General features: G+C 44.5%; 1 long non-coding RNA gene across 3 annotated transcripts in view; it reads right to left on the minus strand.

The window, feature by feature from the left end:
- LOC102555694 (uncharacterized) overlaps window positions 1–21,912 on the minus strand; it is a 46,427-nt gene that overhangs the window by 15,341 nt on the left and 9,174 nt on the right. The window contains exon 4 of one of the 3 annotated variants that reach the window (XR_015685991.1): window positions 6,004–6,116. This is a non-coding gene — a long non-coding RNA (uncharacterized LOC102555694). Of the gene's footprint in view, window positions 1–6,003; window positions 6,117–19,609; window positions 21,628–21,912 lie in introns of those variants that run through there. The other 2 variants (XR_015685990.1, XR_015685988.1) reach the window with 2 other exon arrangements.

Raw genomic sequence — 21,912 nt, forward strand, 5'->3', positions numbered from 1 at the left:
GAAGGCCTTGACAGCTGACGCCACTTCTGTCAGCTCTGCTACACATCTTTCAGGATAAACCTGTTCCCTTCTATAATCGTCTAACCTTCCGTCTCAGGAACTCTTAACTAGCTTTTAGCGACTAGACAGCATCTTGTGTCTGGGCTTGGAGGTCACGTTAAATACTCAAGGGAGGCGGTATTAGTTCACCCAGTCCAGACTGGTTCTGGTGAGTAATTCCCAGCTTGTAGCTGTGTTTTCTCTCCTCACAATTCTCCTTGAAGGTTGGTTTTTGGGAAGATGTCCCTGTGAGACAATGTTGCCTGAGCTTTATTTTGTCCCACTGTCCTCCAACACGTCTTCCTGGAAGACCGTCCGGTAAAGCTGAATTGAGGGAGGCAATACGGAAGGGCTTCATGCAAACAGACTCTGCAGTAGGATGGTTGATTGTTTTGATGTAGTGAAGAGATCTGGTACCTTCAGCCTGGTACGGCTATTGACCATGGCTGTATGGCTCTTGACCAGCACATAGAGCCATGGCAACGACCATTATTGGTGTCTACCTGTCTAAAGCTCTTGGCAAAGTTACTTCAGGTAATAAAGGGGATCCCTTAAGATTTGCATATTAAATATGAGAAACCAAGGCTGTTTGTTTTCATAAGCAAAGTAAAAACGGCCCTTAAATGTCTCTGGTCCTGTTTGTTGATTTTAGAATGTCTTCCTGGTTTTTGTAATTGGTGAGAGGTACATGCCATTCTTTCTGCTGAATAATCGCGGCTGGTCAGTTCCATTCCGTTCTAGTCTTTCTTGCTTATTAATAAGACGTGTTCACTCTCCTCATCCACCTAACACATAGGGAGAAATTTTACCCAGAAAAAGTAAGTATTTTTAACACAAATTCAAAATAAACGCAGCCCTTCACCATCGCTTCACTCAGACTCCATGGCATTGCTGCTGGAGAAGGAAGTTGTCATTGGGGAAAGCAGAGAAAAGTCTTTGAATTCCCAACGGTTACCTTTTCCTTGGCTACTCATTCACAAAAAGGTACCCTTCAATAACAGTAAACGCTTCATGAGTCCTTGGCTTGCTCAGAGTATTTTGAGTTTTCTGCTAGGAATGCCCAGCATTAGATTAGGGTGTGATCATCAACCTCATACTTACAATTTCTAAGGTCCCTTGTGCATCAGAAACACCATTTCCCTGAGACTTGAGAAGGCTGAGTCTTCATGGCCTCAACAGCCATTTGTAAAGCAGTAAACTCTCACTGTTTAAATGAGGCCAAGAATGGCTGTGTGAGGAGTTGTAGGTAATTAATTATATGGAAGAAGTCTCACGGGAAAGCTGGAACAGTCTGGCCACAGACACTTGGCATCTCCATTACTAGGAAGAGTTCTAAAATTATCATCCAAACCCACTAATCAAGCAGTCTAGTTCATTGGAAGGACATAAAGGGCCTTAGGTTGTCTCCCTGCCTGTTGGAGAGTTCTAATAAGAATTTTTTGTGCTGTCTACACATTCATCAAGACCTTGAGTTAAACATTCCGTGAGCAAAACCAGAATGAGCCATTCTTCTTTGTAGAACTATGAACCAACCCACATGCAATGCTTTTTCTTTATTAAACCAGGACTTTTTAAAAGTCGCTTACTGAAACTATCTGAGCCAGAATTGTGCTCATTTGCAATCTTTGATCCAGAACATCAGCACCTTCCACATTAAGCCTGAAATAAACTGACATTTAAATGATTTTCAAGCCTTCCCATAGCCATCAGTAGATTTGCATTTTGTATATAGCTGGATTCAGTCTTACAAAATGCCCAAAGATGAAATCTATGTTGAACACACTAGACATAAGTTGCAGTTTTGAACCCATGCTAGGCTTGTCACCATAACCTCCTAGGCCAAAAGTTCGTGTTATGCTGAAACAAAAGCCACCCCAAGGCTCAGTGCACGTTTCTCCTCACTGTGGTGTAAGGTTCTGTGTTAGAGGTACTAACCACTTTGCACACTGGAGAGCCTGCCTCACCCGCAGCCTTGCCTTTGGGATTCGTATGATGGAAACCCCCCGAACCACAGTTCTCCATTCTCAAGTTCTCTTATGCTACAAAGAGAAGCACAGCACTGCATGGAGATAACAGTGGGCCACTGATGTGGATGCCCACTCATTACTGCCAAGGAGGGACCCAGAACATCCCTAGTTCCTGAGTCCTGGAGCCTTAATTTTGGATTCCAGGAATATTGTAGTTTTCTAACAAAATTCTCTGGAGATACTTTCAAAATTACTTATGTTTGTCATTTCTACTACCTTTTCACCTCTTTGGCTTCCTCACATTGGACTCTCCTCATCTTAGGAGAAGAGCTGGAGAAGAATCCTCACCCTGAATAGGAGCAGAAGGAAAGGCCAAAAGTTCAGACAGCAGTGTCAAATGTCAGGTAGCAGCAGTGAAGTCTCATAGCGAAGGACAAGCCATAGGTTCAGAAGCAATTTTGTCACTATGACAAAATACCTGAGACTAGGTACTTTATAGAGAAGAGAAAGCTTATTTAGGCCACTATTCTTGTGGTCTAAGAGCATGGTGTTAGCATGTGCTCTGCTTTTGGTGAGAGTCTCAAGATAGGGGAAGCAATGTGTGCAAGACTGGGAGTTAACATTTGCAGAAGAGGCCAAATGGCCATGGATAACCTTGCTTTTTAACAACCTGCTCTTGAGGTAACTAATTCCATCCCTCAAGTTCCTACTCACACCTATAAAACCTGTTACTAAGACTTGAAAAGCTAGTGACCCCATGCCCTAACTATCTCTTAGATGTCCTCCAACCTTTCAGTACTTTTATAGTCAAACCCAAAGGACAGGGAGTGATTGAGAATTAAGCCAGTGAGCAGCACAGGAGTCCTGCTGGTTTTGTGGTGCCCTCCTCAGTGTGGGTCAGGACTGATGTATGCTTTCCAGACTCCGATGTGCACGAGAGTCACCTGAGATGCTGGTGAAGGCAGATTCTGATTCACAAGGTCGGGAGTGAGAGACAAGCGCCTCATTTCTAATCAGCTTCCAAGGGATGGCAAACATGTGGGCCTGGACCCTTGAAGCAGTAAAGTTGTAAATAGTTATGCAGGGTGAATCATAGCAGCAATAAAATAAATAACAGAAACAGAGGAGTAAAAAATATGTCATGAAGAAATGAAATAATTACAAACAATAACAGAAGACCCTTCCTCTTCAGGTGGTAATATAAAACTACAGAGTCTCCTTGGCTCAGGAGATAGAGAACCCAGTGGATAAATGCTGCGTAGCGCAAGGACCTGAGTTCAAATTCCCAGAGACCATTAAAGCAAGCCAGATAGAGCACCTCTGTAATCCTCCTGCTCTTACAGCAAGGTAGGGGATAGAAGCAGAGAAAGCACCAGAAGAGAGTGGACCAGTGAGCCGGACAGACATAGTGGTGAACCAGAGACACCATCTCAAACAAGGTAGAAGGTGAGGACTAACATCAGAAGCTGTCCTTTGACCTCTACACACACTGCCATATGCATGTGCCCATACATACATATCACACACACACACACCTCTATTGTACACAACCCATGCATGCACATACATATTACATACATATCACACATGAGCATCATACACATAAACATATACAGCATATATACATACATATTACACAACAAATACACTTATATACATGTGATATATGCCTGTATAAGATATATATGTATATAAATATATGTGTGTGTACATGTGTATGGTATTCCTCTGAGTGATAAGTGTATTTGTCATATACATACATGTGAACTATCATATCCATGCACATCACACATACACACACATACCACATATATAATACATATTATACATGTATAGTGTCACACACATATCATACACATAAACATACATGCATATCACACACACAAGACTTTTAAACAGACAATGGGGGGTGGGCTGTCAAGATGATTGGATTTCTGGGGAGAAAGCCTCAGCTCTACACACAGAATCCATGATTTATGTTGTACTTCAGAGGTGAGGGAAGGAGGTGCTGAATGATGGCTGTGAAAATGCTATGGGTGTGGCCTGGAGCCCCGCCTCCCATCAGCTAGCTGGGCGGAGCTCTAGAGAACAGTGACCAATGGAGAGAGCACAGCAGGACTCCCCTGAGCCAAACACACAGCTGCTGTGTGAAAATGAGAGCAAGTCACACGAATCTCTGTGGCCATGTGAGAAGCAAGGTGCAAGCTCTCTTCTCCTTGCCCTTTCAGCCGACAAAATAATCTGCATATCTTACATATGTGTGTATAGTCCTGTCTGTGTTTATTATACATGTATCCAGATACATCCTTGAAATTTTTAAACTTTATATGTGTGGATGTTTTATGTGTGGATATGACTGTCACATGCATGCATTGTCAGTAGAAGCCAGAAGATCCCCCAGAATTCCAGTTACAGATGCTTTTAAGCTGCTTTGTTGGTGTAGGGAATCCAACTTGGATCCTCTCAACCATCTCTCCATCCCCTCTAGCTATATCCTTGAAAGAGAAGAGTGAGCCCTGGTAAGGTCAGTGGTGGTCCAAGGCGGAAATGTTCGTTCGGGTCGCTGAAAGCTTTTCTCCTGTGAATAACGAGGAAGGAAGTAAAGGTATCATTAGCTCGCTCCCAGCCTGGCTTGTTCCAAGGCTATGGGATGTATTAATGCAGTCTTTAGTTGGAGAATCCTGCTTTGTATTTAAAAGGTAATACTGTAAGGTGATGATCAGAAGGCTCACAGCCTCGTTAGGGTTCCATCCACTGAAAGCCGAGTGCTGGGGTGACAGTGTCATGTGACATGTTTCTTTAATATGTGCATTTCATGTTGCTTTTCTTTGCTGGAGTGTCAGCTAAGCATCAGTTTTCACCTTCCCTCCACTTCTCTGATTCAAGATGGTGGACTGCCCGAAATGTTCTGTCCTCTCCCAGCATCTGTCTCCCTATGGTGGTGTCTGGTAGAGTTCTGAGTGCATAGCTTAGAATAGCTGGCACGGCTTGGGCAGAAAATTCTCAGAGTATTAAACACTCTAAATGGATAGAGAGGCACAGTATGGAGCTGAAGTTGTCAAAAGCAACATGAACAGAGTGAACTGGAGTCCGGCCTATTCGGTTAGGCACCTCCTCAAGTACAAAAAACTAGCCTTGAAAAAAACAAACAAACAAAAAATAACAAACAAAAAACCAGGAGGAAGTTAGAGGAGAATGTACTCAATGTTTTAAAGAAATAGAATTTAGGTCATTGTGAGTAGAGTGAGGTAGGGGGCAAGTGGGGTGAGCTTGAGCCCAGAAGGAAATCCTGACAGAACATACCAAGCCTGAGGCCTAATCAACAGCTTGTGAGCAAACACAAATGATGTGGGACTATGCTTATAGAGACCTCGGTGAGTGAGGACCAGGCAGCGTAAGTGGTATCCATGGTGATAAGTTTGCATATCATTCATGCTGAGAAATCTTTGTAGCATTTGAATCAAACTTTGTGATAGCACAGTTAGTCTTTTTAAAAGTATGTTCTGTGTAGAAAGGATCTCAAACGATTGATGTAGCTACTCCATGCTCAACAGGGGTGAACCAGAAGTTCCTACACCTTCAGAGCAGACTGCTCGTGCTGACTTCCTTCCAAATAGCACAAGAGGAAACTAACGTCAGAGCACAGACACAGGTAAACACTGCTGGCCCAGCCTGGACACAATGTAGAGATGATGACACTTTGCCTTTTTGTTTCCCAAATCTAGGGTTCAAGGAGGTCACACCAGTCAGAGTTGAGAAACATTCAAAACACATCTCACCAGAACATCTCCAGTTCATCAAAAGCAGAGAAAGTTTGAGGAAATTATGTGACCAAAAGGAGTGTCAAAGCCATGATGCTAAGTGTCCCATGGGACCCTAAACAAGGGGAAACAGAGAACAAAGCAAAAGGAGTCTGAACAGAGCCCGGGCTGTACTTACCGACACTTGCTACATCCGGCTGTAGTTACAAATGCTACATATACCAGGCTGTACTTACCAAGCCTACACCAGGCTGCCTCCATAGTTGTAGCAAAATTATCAAGCTGACCAAGGTAAAAAGTTTGGCATGGAGAGCTCTGGGTGTGGTAGCAGGAAACGTCATTTGGGTGTCTAAAATGAAAAGTATGTTTTAAAGTGAGTGCCAGGGCCTCCACGTCGCAACTGAACTCCTCGGATCAAAATGAAAGCAATTCTAATTCTATATCTTATGAGTCCTTGAGGACCAGGATTGCCTGTCTTTTATAAAGAAAAAAGACAGAGGCGTCATAGTAAAACTCCAGATTCACTCAGGGCAACCACACTGTTATGCTATCTGCTCCACCTCGGGCTAATTGGAACGCAGCTCTCCACAGAAATGAATGACGACGAGGCAGAGACCTCTGAATTCTGCTATTATTGCCGCTTCAGACTAAGTCCTAGTTTTACTTTTAATCGTATTAAAAGAAAAGCCTGCCGGACAACACCCTCCCTCATATCCTGTCAAGACTTCATCTTTTAAAAAGGAATGGCTAGCCAAAGCTAGGATCTGTCTCTGGAAGCTCCAACATGGAAGACGGAGATAAAAAATAAACAAGTGTACAAAAAAAAAAAAAAAAGCAAAGGGAAAAGGATAGCACCAAAGAATAAATAAGCCAAAGGTGATCGAAGATTCAAATGGAAAGCATCATGTTCAGAGACTCTTGATTGGATAGCACTGGTAAGACATGTGGGAAGCCAGTCGTGGGAGGTCCTGCCCTGCAAACCCAGCATCCAGGAGCATGATGCAGAAGAACTGAAGCAAGCTCAGGACCAGGGTGGACTACCTCCTCTCCAAATATATATATATGTGTGTGTGTCTGTGTATATATATATATATATATATATATATATATATATATGTGTGTGTGTGTGTGTGTGTGTGTGTGTGTGTATATATATACATATATATATGTATATGTATATATATATGTGTATGTATATATATGTATGTATATGTATGTATATGTGTATGTATGTGTACGTATATATATGTGTATGTAATGTATGTATGTATATGTGTATACACACACATATATATATATATACACATATATGCAACAACAATAGAATGCCATGAAAAAGAAACGGAAAAAAAAGAGCACCTAAATATGAAAAATAAAATCATTGAAATAAAAAATAAATGGGAGTTAACCTTTGAATTAGAACTACCTCCAAAAAGACCAAAGGGAATAGAACATATAAAAATGATAAATGAGAGCTATGTAAGACATATATAGGACACTGGACTGATGAGAAACAGGAACTGGGAAGAGGAAGAAGACTATTGAGAAATTCGAAAGAACATCTAAGAGCAGAAGAATGAGACAGCTCGCACTCCAGCCTACCAGGTACTCTGCTCAAAACCACGAACACGCACAGCAAGTTGGGGAATCTCGGAGTACTGACTTTAAAGGTACAAGCAGAAGAGTTCTGCAATGGCGCTAGAGAGGGCCATGTGCAAGGACACACAGCCTTAATGGCAACAGGTTATCTTATGCAAGGGCAGTGGACACTCAGAACTGGCCAAAGTGCTGAGACTAAGTGTCTTCCTGTGCTTGTCCCTAATAGGACACTATATCAACTCCTACCTGAGGCTCAGAGCATCACTGAGAAGGAGAGAGACAGAGGAGGGGAGTGCTGTGAAGGGCGGGCACTCCTGGGCTCTCAGCACTTCTCAAAAGATCCCTAGGTCTACACAAGGAGCAGTTTAAAATCCCAAGACAGAATGGGAAGAGATCACAGTCTTCCACCCCTCTCTGAGGAGCTCCTGGCAGTTGGTGGCTACTGGGGTAGCCTTTGGTAGTTGTCCATGGCCAGACACCCCCTTCCATCACCTGCGTCATCATCTTCAGCCTACGCTGTCCCACTGACTTACCCCAGTTTCCAACCATGCTTAACAAAAGTTAAGAACCCCTTGCCTACATCACGTACCCTTTCCTCTCCTACTGCCCCAGAATTCTCATTTCCTTCCAAACTTGGCTGGAAAAATACAGGCTCCTGTCTTTTAAATGCAGCTGGCTTTCCATCATACCCTGGTTAGCTGTTCACTTCAGCATCAGCCTCTGTTTCCCTCATGCACTCCCATGTAAGCTCCAGGCATTCGCACTGCTGCATCCACAGGGCAGCCCTTCAGTCTTTGCTGCCACAGGCTTCAGTGTCCTCAGTAGGACCCTCTCTTCCATCCAGGGCTGTTTCTGACAGCCCCTAGGTTTTCCCTCTGAGGCTCAACATGGTCTCTTATATGGTCCAGGAACGTGCCTTTAGAATGCGGCAGTTAACTCTGTCTCTCCCAGATCTGTTCCTGTGAATTTGTCAGTGTATTTTCTCATCTAGTTACAAATCACAGGGCCTTTGACACTGACTAGAACAACAGTTCTCAACCTGTGGGTTGTGACCCTGTGAGGGTTGTCTATCATATATCCTGCAGATCAGATACTTACATGATGATTCATACAGTAGCAAAATTATAGTTACAAAGTGCCAATGAAATAATTTTATGGCTGGGGGCCGTCACCACAACATGGGGGAGAAACTGTATTAAAGGGTTGCAGCATTAGGAAGGTCGAGAGCCTCTCCTTTAGAAGTTCGGTGTCCAAGTAGCCATGTGGTGAGGGCTCTCTCTGCTAGAAACTACTCCCCCTCACAGCCTCTACCCACAGAGAGATCTGGAAAGTTCAGTTGTATCAAGAGACCCAGGCCGTTGGCCTCAGCTGGTAGAGTCGGGGCTACAATCAGACCCAGCCAGGACTAACAGTTATTCTCCTGATATTTTAGCCTTAGCAGGGCTAAGCCTCAGGCAAGGCAAGCTCAAATGGAAAGTAAACTGTGAACATGGTGACAAAGCAAAGCGTCCTGGATTAAGAGCTGGGAGGAATATTCCTAGAACCCTGTCAGGCTGGCACCTCAGTCTCTTGCCCTGTGTCACCTTGGGGAAGGCATGGTAAATTTTTCTCATATGGTATTTGAGCTACCTTAATTGTATTTCTGTTTCAGGCTCTTAACAAATACTTCCCGATAATGAGACTTGTAGTTTGGTCTTTAGAGGTTATATAACGGTCTCCATCTTGGCGACTCAAAGATATTTTTTAATGCAATACCTGATAGGGAGGGCAACTACCATACAGGCCTGTTGCAAGTATGTTCATCTCCACTGAAGGAGCTGAAGCAGAGGGATTTCAAGCTCAAAGCCAGTCTGAGTAACTTAATGAGAGAGACCTCCCAAAATAAAATCAAAGATATTACAATGGCTGGGGATCCGGCTCAAAGGTTCAGGGCTTGCTCAGCATGAGTCTGTAAGTCCCCCAGTCCCAGAAATGAGAGAAGGGGAGGAGGAGAGAAAGGAGAGGGGACAAACTGCCAAAAAAGAAGATTCTGTGGGAACCACAGGTCTGAAAGCCTCTTCTAAAAACTCAGGAGGGGTTTCCCAAGCCATTTGTTTTCATCCCTTAAATGGAGATATTACTGAATATCTCTCTTTCCCTCTCCCTCCCTCCCTTCCCATCTCTCTCTCTCTCTCTCTCTCTCTCTCTCTCTCTCTCTCTCTCTCTCTCTCTCTCTCTCTCTCTCTCCCTCTCCCTCTTCCCCCTTCCTTCCCCTGCCCCTTCTCTCCCTCCCCCTGCTGTTACTCGCTCTCTTCCCCTCCCCTTCTCCTTCTCCCCCTCCCCCTTCTCTCTCTCCCTCTCCATCCCCTCCCATTCCTCCTCTCTTTCTCCCTCTCTCACACACAGGTAGATATGTGAATATATATGGATATATACATATATTCATATTCCAGTGATCTATGTTTATAAATACACAACATTGTGCTAAGAGAAGTCAGTTGTATCTTAAGTTTAAGATCAGTTAATGTACACTTAATTAGAGCCTGGGTTAATCTGACATTAAGATGTTAAAATGCAGTTGCCTAAGAGACAATTTCTGTCTTATAGCAAGATCCAGATGTATTTTGGGCAGATCTGAGGGAAGGTTCTTCTTTGTCTGTCATGTACTCTCACCATCACCATCTCTAGGAATGTACGTGCAGAAAACACGCATAGCCAATCCCACTAAGAACTAGACCTGCTCTTGGTGGGCTTGATTCTACTCACAGCCTACTGGTACCATTGCATGGCCACACCAGTACCAAAGGAGGCTGGGAAATGTACTTTCAAACTGGATGGCTGAGCCCATGCCAAGCCAAAAAGGTTTGAGGGGACAGCATAAGAGTTTTGTTTTCTGAACTCCTAATAATAGAATGAAATCCACCTATCCTCTTTAGCTCTGTAGAGAACACATTAAGGTTAGAGTGAAAGTCAATAGGAAAACACGCAGACAATGGGAATGAAAATGGTACAACAAAGGGTAAGGCTTAGGCGCCTCCTCTTCCCTGGAGTCTGTAAGTGGAGCCTGCAGTTGGGGCTCCTCTCTGACTCAGAATTGCTGGCCCCACTACCTGGGCCCCCCCAGCCATCTGGATGGACGGAGAAGTAGCAGACAGTCCCGGAAGAAAGCACTGGAACTTGACATGGGTTCTGATCTGCGTGGAGCGGCGTCTCCATCCCTTCCTTACATCTCCCTGGAGCAGATCTCTCTCATCCCGAGCACGGGCATTTTTATCCCATGCTCCTTCACTCCTTAATCAAACGTTCCTTCCATCTTCAGAGATGCCGCTTTCTCCTGTTTCATTCCCATGGTTTCTCGCAAGCTTTTGCTCGGTCTTTCATCCATTCTTCCTCCTTATTGCCTCATCCATTATCAACTTTCCCATGGCTAGAGTTGCTGTGATTAATTTTATTAATATTCCTCTCCATTTCCTCATTTCCTTGCCCATAAAATGAACGTCTCTAATTACCCATGTAGGATTTTCTCCTGTTCACTACTTTGCTTCCCCTCATTCGTTGCCTTCCCTATGCCTCGCCCATCCCTCATCTCTATCTGCCCATTACCCTGCGCACTGCGGGCTGCCTGGCTCCTGTCCTCTGATCCCTGCTTTTAATCCTCTTGTGCTCTTTGGCGCATTCTCAATTCATCTTTCTGTACCCAATAGTCTGGAACATGAATTCATTCATTTCACAACTGCACCTGCCATCCTGTTATCCACCCTGAGAGTAGAATTGTCTAGTAATGCTGCGAGCTATTTTTTTTTTTAAGAATTGAGTCAATTTTATTTCTCCAAAGAAATATTGTGGTTCAAGAGAAATACCCTAGATAAGTCTAAACTCTCATTCCCAGACACTGGTCAAAATATTTAGACAGTCTCAAACAGAAAATGTCTTCAGAGATCAGTGTGTGCGTACACGGGTGCATATGTGCGTGCACAAAGAGTTTATTACAGAGTAAAATAGAGCATTTTCAAGGGTTATGAGTGGACACTGGCTAAAGGGGCCATCATGCCAACTTACTATTTAAGCAGACCTTATATTAATCTCTAAAGTCACCAGAACAGGTAGCTTTTCCTGAGAGACAGTTTCCTGTCCAGATGATAAGCCCATTAGGATCGAATTTTCCAGAAGGGAACAAATGGGAATTTTTGGCTCTTAACCTAAAAGTTCTCCGGCTAAATAGATGAGGGTTAGAGTCATAGCTGTGTATGACTTTCCAGGCAGTTCCCAACAGTATGTCTCCACTCATGGCCAGAGATGTATCTCAGATCCTTTTCATTTTATCAGAAACAAGAGTCCTATAGTTTCAGTGCCTGGTTCTACCCATGACTGAATATGGGGAAGGTACATTCCCAATGACCTTCAAACCTATTCATATCTAGCTAGATACCTAGTACTTTCCCTCAAGAGTAGAGGTCTTAAAATAAACAAGTGATTCTGATTACCTATACCTGAGATGGTGTGTAGAAGGATTTAAGGTCCCCACTGTTGCTGACTTTCAACCTTGAGAACAAGTCAAGGGAACGAAGACTTGATGTTAGATAGCCACAGGACTGCCTAAGAGTGAGTGGATTATAAGTGAGAGAAGACAGAATGAAGGCTGCAGTTAGACACAGAAAGCCCAAAGACTGGCAGGATCACTACCAAGACCTATTATAGGTCTAAGTCATTTTATCACAAAAAGATTCAGTTCCAAAGCTCTTTTGATAAATATCCCACGGGTCATAGATATGACCCAAAGTCTGAGTGAGAACTCTGATGGTTGCACATCAGTATTCAGTAACATACAATTTAATAAGTCTGTTGAGCTGTGGTAACCCTAAAGTTGAAGTCTTGAATAGAGGGGCTTTTAATTTATCAAAAGCTTTCTGTTCTTGTTCCCAAGAAAATACAATTTGGTCATTAAGGCTCTTTAAGGACTTACATAAGGCCATACCCAGAAATTCAAAGCCAATAGTAACCCGTTAATCTTCCAAAGGTTTAAGATGTTTTCTGGTGCTGGGAATTGCAAGGTCCTACATGGCTTGGATAGAATCAAAAGAAAGAGCTATGTGTCCTAGAGTTAAGGTGAATCCAGACATAATACCTTTCAGGACAATAATTTGGTCTTAGGATTAGAGACTCAGTGTTCACTGTCAGCTAGGAAACCCAAAGCTCATGGTGGGCAGTTAGGAGCTTTCTTTAAGGAAGGAGAATGGAGATGATCTGTGTGTTCTAAGACCATTCTGTCATGTATGGTTAAGCAGCCCAAATTATTATATAGAGCCTTATGAAATATGGAGCTATCTCTAAAGATATGCCGAATAAAGGCTCAGGTGGGTTGTCTAGTCAAAACTTGTACATCAGTCCTTTAAAAAGTAAAATGAATTTATGGACCAGGTGCTGAAGGGTTATGAAAGAAGTCACCTTTAAAATCTAGGATGTGAAGGAAATGGGAAAGCTGGGAATGGGCTTTACCTGGGGAAGGGAAGAGAAGTTAATACAGAAGGGGAGGGAAAGAAGGGGATAACTAATGCTAATGATGTTTGAGACCGCCATAGGAAAACATTTTATGTTTACTTAAATGCATATACATTATATATTGTATATATACATGTATGTATTGTATATCATGAACCATAGTGGAGATCCAACTACTGCTGCTTTCCTAAGCAAGGATAATTCCTAACTATGTTCTAAAATGTTTCCTTATACTCACAGATAAGTGTGGCCTTCATCTCTCATCAAAGAGGCTTCTTTTTGCAGCAGATGAAGACCATTGAATTCACAAAACGCAGACCATGGTGTACCCAACCCCAGCTTATACATCTACAATCAAACCCCGACACCTAAGGCTAAGGGAACATCATCGAAGAAGGGGCAGAACGTAAGAGGCAGAGGACCAGGATGTCTGCTGCAAGACTGTGTCTTCTAGATATGACATCAAAGCTGCACCCATGAAATCTCAAGGCCTGCATGAGGACCACACCAGTCAACACGACATGCAAACTTGAACGGAGGGAATCCTACAAGACCCATCTGTAGATGAAGAGCTACAGGCAATGAATGGCTGTGGAGAAGGGAGACACAGTCATCTCCAGGGGCGAGCCCTCTAAACATGGCCAGCCCTAAGCACATAGGAGCAACGCTAATCTCAGCAGGTTGCATATTCATTTATGTGTATGTGTGTTTCTTTGTATGTATGTGTGCAAAGCAATGATAACTGAAGAAGAAATCAGTAATTAGAAAGGGAGTGGGGGTTCACAAGAGGTGGGGTGTAAACGATGTAAATACTGAATGAGATTCTAAAGGGAAAAAAACCCACCAAAACCAAGCGGCATGATAGTGTGCATTTGTTTTATTCTCCACACAATAAATAAGTAAATAAAATAGAAAACAGATAATGTTTTAAACTGGAAAAGAAATTATAACATAGAACATGAGGTATTCCAGACAACCTGAGTTGATAAGCTATAGGGGTTAGGGACTTCCATATGTGTAAAAATAGCAATTCATTTATGCCATGCAGATTTATAGCATCTGGCCGTCTCTCTGAGTCCTTTGAAGGACTGCCCTGTGGCTACAATAGAGTTAAGAGCCCATAATGGAGAAATGTAGCAATTAGGGGTTGAAAGTCTGCTTGGGCTCTAGGCCAGAGAAAATATTATTTATGGTTAGGAGAAGCATGAGAGCCCTTTCATTTTGGTTCTGGCTTTACAACGACCTTTATAGACCATATTCAAAAAAAGTTTCTAACCTTGGCAGTCCCACCAGAGTTTGAAAATCCACCCACATACCTAATGTTCTTAAAATTACTGTTGGGTGCCTCTGAAAATGCATGTCTAGTCTCAGATGTGGACAGTGCACCATCATAAACGAATATCAAAACGATATCCAGGAAAGAGAGCCAAAGTGGACAGTCACAGCTTATTTGAGCCTCGCCCTCCACTGGACTGAAGCTGCAGCATCCTAAGATGACCTGGAGCCAGCCCTGCCCGCCTACCCGGACGCCGCACGTGGACGCTTCCTCCTCCCCCTTTCTGATGCCTACACCAGTCAGCCTCTTAGCGTTTATCCAGAACATAAGCTGCTTTACCCACCTCTGTGTTGCTTTGGGATCTCCATGTCAGTTTATTAGTTTTGTTTTCTATTTTACCGAGAATGAGAAAATAACCTGTGTATTTAAAGATCCACGAGAAAGTTCAGGTTGTCAAAGGAGATTAAAGAGAGACATCGCTGTCCTTTCCCAGCTCTCCTCTGGTTCTGTGGACTCTGTGTGCCAAGTATTTGGTTTTTCGCCCATGTTTTCAGCTACTAAACGTTTGCTTTAGAAACGCAGGCCCTGTTGCTCAAATGATGTGCCCCAGGACTGTCACAAATTCAAATGCATAAACGGTCGCTACACATCAGTTCTTCCCCCACACAGTGAGAATAGAGCCACCCTCAATAGAAGCAGGGCTGTCGGGAAGTGGAGCCGCTTCCGTCACCGGCCAAATGGGACGTTCTCCTAGTGCCCTGACCACATATGAAACTCAAACTCTTTTCAGGTCAGCTAGGAAGACTTTAAAGCATGGAAGATTCTCCAAACATTTATGTCACAGAAATAAGTGCTGGGGCTAAAAGAGCTGCAGGGAATTAAACAATTTGCATTTCTGAGGGACTTTACAGGGTCTGTAATATGATAATGCATGCTATAGTTTTATATATATATATATATATATATATGTATATATATATATATATACATATATATATGAAGTATAATCCACAGACCTCCAGTTTGGAAAATGCCAGAGCAGGCCTAGTTGAAGACCCTGGGTGTACCTCAAAGTAGCCAAAATTAAAGCTATCATTGGCTCCTAAGCCCATTCCCCTGAATGGGGGAACCCACTGCTTTGATTACCATAATTAGCCAACTTAATTAACGTTTAACTAGTTGTAAAAGGCAGAATCCTCAGTTATCTTTATGGGCTCTTCTTCACTCCCTCTCCTTACCTCTTTAATGGCAGATCATGCCCTGAATGTGTCACGGAGTGTTCCTGCCATCCTGATCCCACTCTTGATGGCTTATGTCATCTCTCAGCATGGCTCTTTTCCACAGCGGCCCCTGAACCATGGATTTGTACTCAGAATGTTTGTCTTGTTTTGCTTTACTTTTTCTCTCCGGAAATAAGAAAGGGAAAGAGAAGTGATGCTGTGTGCATCGGGAGGAAGAAGGGGGGAGCCATGGAGAGTTTGTGACATACAATCAGAAGCAGAATCGCTTCAGAGGAGGCTGTGTCAGTGGCTGGAGTCCGGCAGGCGTTTTCAGATTCTTGGCCTCTTGAACATTGTAAATAGAACACCTCCCCCCACCCATAGCCTCAGATGTCTTTTAATGGATCGAAAGAAATAAGGGATTTAGATGATTATTTTGGTTGATAGATTAGATCATATTTTTTCTACTGTATATGTCTCTTCCTACAATATATCTGAATTTTATCATGTGCATCCCCAGCGGGCATACATGTAGCTAAATGTAGGAAGGGGTTTGAGGAAGCAGGATTGTTGCCAGGTGCATCCCTTGGAGAGGGGTGTGTGCATAGTGCATGCAGATGAAGGAACTGGGCATTATTACAAGACAGAGTAGTGTAGCAGCTTCCTCTGGAGTTAAAACCTCTGTCTTAGAGGGAAGCTGGTGAAGATATAAGATGCTAAAGGGAAGTGAAACAACAGGATGTTCTGAGGGAAAGTGCAACATTCCATCCTTCAGGAAAATTCATTAAGTTCCTGAGGTAAACTCAAAAGTTTCAGAAAGACCCTAAAACTGACCAGATTCACTAGGTCCCTCCCTCCTCAAGATCGAACTGTGTGTTAGCAGTAAGGGCAACTGAGAGACACTCAGACTAGCAGAGCCACCCAGAAGAAGCAGAGACCAACCAGCTAAACTGATTTGAAGCAAAGCCTATCAACTGCCTGAAAGATCCAGAGACCATCTGAGCTAACTGGGAGGGGCTCAGACCAACTGAGCCACCAGGAGAGGACATTCTCCAATCTGTCAGGATGCCTGAAGGCTGTGTAGTGTTCTCCACGTTCACAGTTTTCCTGAGCCCATGCTGGTGTGGGCTTTGGGGATGCTTCTGTCTTTGAGTCATTTCTGCTCCTGTAAGTGACCCCTGATCCACGTTCCTGTAAGTAACTCCCAAAGCTTATCGATTCATTAAGTTGGACTTTGGTGGCATCATTACTTTTGATCTGCTATCAGTTCCCTGTCTGAGGTGAGAAGTTGTCACATGTCCCCAGGAATAGTGTCATATAACGGAGGGATAATGCACATAACCATTTGGATAAAAATGGCTCTCATAGACCCATAAGGAGTGGCACTATTAGGAGGTATGGCTTTGTTGGAATTGGTGTGGCCTTGTTGGAGTGTGCCACTGGTATATGGGCTTGCAGGTTTCAGATGCTCAAGGCAGGCTCCCCCACCCCCACCTGCTGATCCAGACATAGAGCTCTTAGCTACTTCTCGAGCACCATGTCTGCCTGAACATTGCCACACTCCCTGTCATGATGATAATGGACTGAACCTCTGAAACCGTAAGCCAGCTCCAATTAAATGTTTTTCTCTTTAAGAGTTGCTGTGGTCATGATGCCTCTTCACAGCGACAAAAGCCCTTACTAAGACACCAAGGCCAAATAGGGACCCAAGTGAAAGGCTTTCCTATACTAGCTCACTTCAGAAAAGGGCCAGCAAGGATAGGGAGTGGAAGATAGAAAGATAGTGGAGAAAGAGTGCATAAGAGCAAAGCATATAACCTGTATGTAGAAAAGAGACTATTGGAACACACTGTGAGAAATAGACATTAATAAGCAGATTTTCATTATGAGCAGTTGAGGCTGAGTCCTATAGGGTCCCTTTGAGTTTCCGAGGAACACCCCATGGAACAGTCCCCTTAGAGAAGTAGAGGCCAGGCAGTGACCTTCAAGGCCATTCCACATCAGATGAATCAGGTCACCTCTGGGGAACTAACTCTCGACATCCCTTCTGGTCCTGAGGCTCACAAGGATCCCCAACAGCCCTGCTTCCGGCTGGCCTCCTCAGGTTCAGTCTCCTCACCTGCCTCCCTCTGGTGAGATCTGTTCACTTACCTGTGGGAGGGCAAGTCTGTCAGGCTGCTCTTGAGGAAGATTCTTTGAGCTGGGACTGGTGGGTATTTTGAAAGAGTGGCGCAAAAGTAAACATTTCAGAATATTTTAATGTTCATCATTTTATATCTATCCTTTCTGTCTTATATCCATTACTTTGCTATCTCTTCCCCCTCGTGTTTTGCGGTGTCTTTCTACGTGTTTCTGCTTTTGGCTAATTCTGCATCCACTCTGAAGCCCCCGTTTCCCTCCAGTGTCTATTTGCCAGGTACTTAGCTTTTCATGGGTGTTACCGTATCCGGCCTCTCCCTGCTTCTCCCGCTGTTTGGTTTATTTCTGTCGGGGTCACTATTAAATGTTCCTTTGTCTTTGTTTTCTACCCATTGTGAAGCTTTCTTCCCTGGTTATTTGGTTTACTCCTGGTCTCTTTGAATCAATTCTCCCTCACTGTTATGAATATACTTATGTGTCCCTCTGCTCTCACATAGCATGTGGGAGCAGGGAGGCAGCTTGGAGGCAGCTGCCCCGCCCAGGGCCCTTTCTGGCAGTCAGATCTCATTTTCCCTCACCTCTCAGATCTGTACCTGCTGTTGCCCTGGGAAAACAGAAAGCCAGTTATGAGCAAGAGGCCCAAGGACAGCTGTTGATCCCGAAAGCGGTTTTAATTTGTCTCTGTCTCATTAGCTTAATGCTGATGCTGGCGGCCCTCGGCTGCTGACCAAGCTGAGTGGCTCGCTTTGCAACTCACCCTGCAGCCTATCCAGTCCACAGGTGAAGCTGACAGCTCAGCCATTTCCCTTTGTGACCCTGGTCCTTTGTGGTTACTCCCCAAGGACGGTCATTCATCTTTGGGCCTACAGTAATTAAAGCTGGAGGGAGACCTGTTCTCACCGGCTAGCCTTCCTGGGTGAATCAGCATGACAGGTGAAAATCACATAAATGAATGCTTGCTGGACAGAAACACCTTGTCACTGGCTGTGCTTTGATGGCCAAGGCTGGGAGAATTGTCTACCTGACCTGGTACTGGGAGGGGAAGCCAGAATTTGGCTTGTCATAAACGTCCATGAAGATGGACTCCGGAGGGTGACCCCTATTTAAGAAACACACAAAGCTTGAAGAAATGTTTGCCTTCCAGCAAGAGATTTAAGTTGCCACATTTGAAAAACCGGGGCTTAGGATTGAAACGGATCAAGTTAAGGATCAGTCCGGGCAGAGCGAGGCAAGTAAATCTTCAAGACAGATAACGGCCCTGCTATCTCCTGGCGTGGGCGTCAGCTTCTCGGCGGTGCCCCGTGTGAGGTGAACATGACCTCATTTGTATTTACTGTTTAATGGCCTCAGTGGCACAAGATAAGTGGGGAATCTATCAGGATTCACCACCTTGGGAGACACACGGGTAGTGTCTTTTTAAATTCTGTAGGTCTAGAATTCAAGGTACAAAGTCTCATCGCTTTTAAGCCAGTGTCTCTGAGTTTTGTGTTGGGACGCAGCTCCTGGGCAGAGACTTGTGAGGTAATCCATTCCTATTCAAACCTAATTTAAAAGACAACAAACAAACAAACAAGCAAACAAACAAACAAAAAACCATAGGCGTCACACTCTCTCCGCTGGTTTGTTCTATGCCTTTAGAATTCACTTCTCATCAACAACAGACCCCCCTGCTTCCTCCTGGCCCCTCAGCTGCCTCTGCTCCTGGGCTGCACAGCCCTAGAAGCAGCTCATTCATTTCTTCATTTAAACTGTAGTCACCTTGTGCTCACTGTGTATAAGGAGCTGGCCAGCAAGGGCCATTCGTGGCTGTGCGAGATCTCTGACCTTACAGGAACTACTCAGCAAAAGACCAGAGCACTGGAGGTGCCTAACCAGAGGTTGAACACGGGGAACAGCATTGGGAGACACAGTGTTGGGGTCAGGCGAACCCTTCCTCTGCTACTGTTAAGTGGCTAGCAGCTAGACAGACAAGTGGTCAGTGTGTGCAAACAGGGGCTGTGTGTGCGTGCTTCACCTGCAGGTGCTGGGCAGAACACAGAGCACCCACACGTAGTCATGTTTATCGATGGGTAAATCAATGTGGTAACTTATGCCTTCAAGGACAAAAGCGACTGATCACAGTAAGCGAGGGGTGGTCATTGGGCTTAGCTACTATTTTCCTTCCTTTGGAAAATTTACATATTTGAGCAGTTAACATCACATGGGTCTAAGAAATCAAAATACTACAGCAAGACAGATACTGAGAAGTCTCACGCTCACCGTTATTTATACCTGCTCCCCTTCCCACAATAAGCCGCTCTCGCCCTGTGTAAATTACCATTTTTATTAATACTGGGTATACGATTCCAGTGTGTCCTTATGCAAATGAAAGCATGTATAAGTACAAATGCATTCTTACTTTTATTCCCGTTCTCACCCTCATTTATGCATGCTGCGTAAACGGATTTGTTTTGTTGCTGTGTTTTTAATTTATCATTATGTTCTGCAGCTGTTTCCCTGCTGAGGCTGTGAAGGGCTTCATTCCCTTCTGTGCCCGTGGGTTTCACCATGAGTTAGAGGGGCCTATGTGAAGGCTGTCCCAGCTCCTGTGCACCTTCCCTCTGCTTCCTGTGTGCCAAGACACCGCCCCCCTTCTCAGTCGTTAAATCCCAAAAGATAGACATGTGTGTCTGTGTAGGCAGTCCTATTTTGGAGGCATCCCAAAGGAAGCAAAATGGTACTTTTTCTCTTTCCTTTCTTCCTTCCTTCCTTCCACTGGGGATTGAACATAGGACCTCACTCAGGCTGGGCAAGTGTCTAACCACTGAGCTAGCCCTTTTTTGTATTTTTAAATTTGAGAACGTGTCTGACCTAGCACACATGGCAGACTGGTCTCGAACTCCCTTGGTATCCCACGCGGACTTCGAACTTGCAAACCTTCTTCTGCTTCCTTCCGTGACTCACTAATGCTCCTTCTCTAGGTGGACACACTGCAGCGTTTCCTGCAAAGGACACTGATACCACAGTGACGGGGAGAGTCCAGGTCCTGATAGAGGAGTTGTCTGAGGTACTTCCTGCCCTGTGAGGCATTCAACCCACAGGTGAGCTCTAGCTGAGGGAAGGGTAGTTCCTTAAACCCCAGCTGCTGCAGAGTGCAAGCATTAGTAAGACAAACCACATGATTTTCCAGCTAACACATATTCAATACAATCTACATAAATTCCTTCCAGTCAGACCTCTAGTGTGCAGAATATACGATGTGGAACTGAAAAGAAAATAGAGCTAACCTCTGTGGTGGTAATTACTGCTGACTTGTACTCTGCTTTAGTATTCTAGACAGTTCTACGGCTTTGCACGGCTGCCTTTTTCCCAGCTCACTTTACCTGGGGCTTCTCCGCTCAGCACTTGTGGTGGTTCGTTGTTGTTGGTATTGGGTTGTTGTTGTTCCTCCTTTCACTTCCCCAGTGAAGGAGCTCAGGCACGCAGTTCTCCCCTCAGAAGCTGAACGTGTGAAAGGGCCTGGTTGTGTTAGCTGCTGTTTGCTTCGGTTGTCTTAACAATGACTCTGGGTTTCTATAAACCTGATTGATCTACAACCTCCAGATCAATACAACATGGGCAAGATGAACACGGTGACCGTGTTGTGATGCTGCTCACTCAGGCCCTCACAAGTGCACAGGGAGCAGGTGACAGCCAGGGAAGAGCTCGTTCGCTTTGGAGATCATAATGAAACACGTACGGCATAGCAGGGCAGAGCCCCTGCCTGGTCACTCTCCCGAGCGAAGGATAAGAGCATCAGAGAGACACAGCAGAGCTTCAAGTGCTGAAGTTGGAGACTTTCTTATGGAGAGCCCTTGTCGCAGGCAACTGTCCATTCAGAGAGGAAAAAGAAGGCTGCCTTGAGAAATAATGAAAAAGAAAGCAGAACAAACCCAGGGCTGCATGTTTCAGCAGCCTGGGGTAGGGGGTGAAAAGAAGCCCTTCTAGGTCATCCAGGATAACCTAAGCAGGGGGCAAGGCAAGGGAGGGGGAGGTCAAGGGTCAGTGGGTTCCGGAAGCTGGAATGCTCCTGGAATCTCAGAGGAACCCCACCCACCAGTCTAACTGTAAGTCGTTCTCTGCATGTTGTCATCATTCTCCAGATCTTCAGCAACATCTGCTGCAGACACCTGATGTCAGAGGTATTAAGTGAAGGGAAAGGAAAGGCTGTTTATCTTGTAGACAGGAGCCTAATTCTGCTTCCCTTTGACATTCCCACTCAGCCGAGTCTTTCACTATATATGGGTGAGCCTCAGAGCTGGGAGGTGGAAACCATGAGGGAAAAGGTGTCAGAGTGCAAAGGTCCCCCTGCAGTCATCTTACATCCTGCCCTTGGAGACACTTTCAGTGTCTCTCTGACACTTGATCGTCAGCCCACAGGATTGGTGCAGTTCTGTTCATTCACAGCCTTTGTA

This window comes from Rattus norvegicus, chromosome 4, assembly GCF_021556685.1.
Source record: "Rattus norvegicus strain SHRSP/BbbUtx chromosome 4, alternate assembly SHRSP_T2T, whole genome shotgun sequence".
Classification (NCBI taxonomy): domain Eukaryota; kingdom Metazoa; phylum Chordata; class Mammalia; order Rodentia; family Muridae; genus Rattus; species Rattus norvegicus.